At 45.2% G+C, this 2500-nt stretch overlaps 1 protein-coding gene across 1 annotated transcript in view; it reads right to left on the reverse strand.

The window, feature by feature from the left end:
* arid5b (AT-rich interaction domain 5B) overlaps positions 1-2500 on the reverse strand; it is a 91342-nt gene that overhangs the window by 4332 nt on the left and 84510 nt on the right. The gene's annotated exons all lie outside the window — the stretch shown is intronic.

The raw sequence follows: 2500 nt of genomic DNA on the forward strand, positions 1-2500 counted from the left end.
CCGCGGTGTTCATGTTTAATAGCCAAAATTACATTGACCTTACATTCTCTTGTTCTAGAAAAAACCCATCTGGTAATTCACATCACGTGTGTGTGTGTGTGTGTGTGTGTGTGTGTGTGTCTGTGTGTGTGTGTGTGTGTGTCTGTATGTATGTATCCACATGGTTGTATATGGGGAAAATTGTGTGTATAGTGATATTTATGATTATTAGGTCGCTTGCGTGTGTGTGTGTGTGTGTGTGTGTGTGAGAGAGAGAGAAAGCGGCAAGACAGTTTATTTTGGAATGAACCGGGCTCAGTGGAAATACCCTATTCACTGAGGTTATAAACCAGGCAGCAGTTTAGCCAAACATGATGACAACCAATCCCCTCCCCCCCCACCCCTCCCCCAACCCCTCCCACACACACATACACACACACACACACACACACACACACACACACACACACACACACACACACACACACACACACACACACACACACACACACACACACACACACACACACACACTTCCTCCTTCATTTCTCTCCAAGCACCAGGTACGGACGCACAAAAACGAATCATCCGCTGCCTTTCAAACTGGAACCGGCGAGGAACACAATAACAGGTCTTTTCAAGTCAGCCTGCGCGTACTACCCATAGGCCCTGGAGGGTAAGGAGTCCAACAAAACATGTTTTGAAGGGTCAGGGAAGGCGGCCTGTGAAATGTCTGTTTTCTCTCTCTCATACTCTCTCTCTCTCTCTCTCTGTCTCTCTCCTCTCTCTCTCTCTCCCTCTCTCATACTCTCTCTCTCTCTCTCCTCTCTCTCGCAGGGCCCTGGAGCTGTTAGATGGACAGCAGAATAAGTAGGTTATATTCAGTACAGCTGGTCACAGGCACCAGGCCAGCGGAGAGGAGAGGAGGAAATCTACAGTTAAATGTTCCTTTTATATGACAGAGACGGAGAGAGGGGTGACAGGAAGAAAGAGTGTATGTGTGACAGACAGAGAGAGAGAGAGAGGAGTGAGAGGAGAGGCTTAACACTCCTTTATTGAAACAATATCAGGTGTTTAACCACTACACAATAAAAAACACCTACAAGTTACAAAACATCACAGAGCTCGCAGAGCAGATGCTCTCATATGTTGAAAACAACCTGCCCATCCTCCCCACCCTCACACAGCAACCCCACCCCCCCCAGATGAGAGAGGGGAGAGGATAGAGAGAGAGGAGAGAGAGAGAGAATGTTTGTGTGTGTGTGTGAGAGCAGGAGAGAGAGAGAGAGAGACATCTCCTCTTTCTCTCAGTTACTCTCTACATGTCTCTATGAGTGTGCAGTGAAATAACAGTAGGCTATGAGGAGTGCTTGTGTCATAAAAGAGCTGTGAGATAACAGAAATCATCACATCAGCAGCCTCCTGCTTTTGTTTCTAAAAATTAATTAAAAAAAACAAAAACAATAAACACACAAACAAACAAACAAACAAACGTCCTCTTTACTTGACTCTTTGTGAATTTAAACTCAGTTCTACCGCCCCGTAGGGCAGTGGACCAGCGTGCATCCTTGGCCACCCTGACCATTCCTGGGCATGGAGCTTCAGTGCGGAGTGCCAACTGAACTCTACCCATTCATACTGAGGCCTTGGCCCTAGTAGCTGTGCCCAGCAGCAAGCTCTATAGTTTTACTATAGTATAGTCTTATAGCACTTCTATAGCATGTCCCAAAATTCTGTAAAATTCCTATAATATCTATAGTATTCCTATACGATTACTTTAATGTTCTGCCCCAAAATACTATAAGATTCCTTTAGATCTTTTTTTCGGTGGGGGCCGAACACTGGGCTCTCAGAGGGCAGATGGCTGTGCGGATGACTCCTCCTGGGACTGTGCACTGTCAGCCGGACACAAGCACGAGTGAAACATAAATGAATCAATTCCATTTAATCAATATCTTTTTCTATGTCTTTGTGTGAAAGCGTTTTGAGTTGCCATTGTGCTAGAAAAGCGCTATCTAGTACATAAACACTTAGCGCACACACACACACACACACACACACACACACACACACACACACACACACACACACACACACTCTCACACACACTTACATAAACACTTAGTTACTTACTTAGGCTACTTCCTAATTTACACTGCCTCGTCTCCACGGTGACAGAGCGTGTTCATCCATGTGTTTGTCTACGGTACGTATACGCTTCACATGCACTCTACAAATAGTCAAGTGAAGCGTAAAAATACTCTTTCTTCTACTTACAGCAACAACTCACACCGTAATATGCACGTAAAAAAAAATCACTGCTGGTGTAAATTGATACACTAATTCTAATGGAATTCTATCGCTAACAATACACGGACGTCCCAGTGGAGCTGGACTGAGCTGGACTGAGCTGGACTGAAAGGTGTCGGTGGCTGGGACTGCTCTCCGGTGGCTGATTACAGTATATCTCCAGTGGCTGATTATATCTCCAGTGGCTGATTATATCTTTGAACATGATTCT

The sequence above is a fragment of the Alosa pseudoharengus genome, unplaced genomic scaffold (genome assembly GCF_046254945.1).
Source record: "Alosa pseudoharengus isolate Yale_2024_CS ecotype anadromous, Long Island Sound unplaced genomic scaffold, YU_APseudo_1.1 YU_APseudo_1.1_scf_21, whole genome shotgun sequence".
NCBI classification, from domain to species: Eukaryota; Metazoa; Chordata; class Actinopteri; order Clupeiformes; family Clupeidae; genus Alosa; species Alosa pseudoharengus.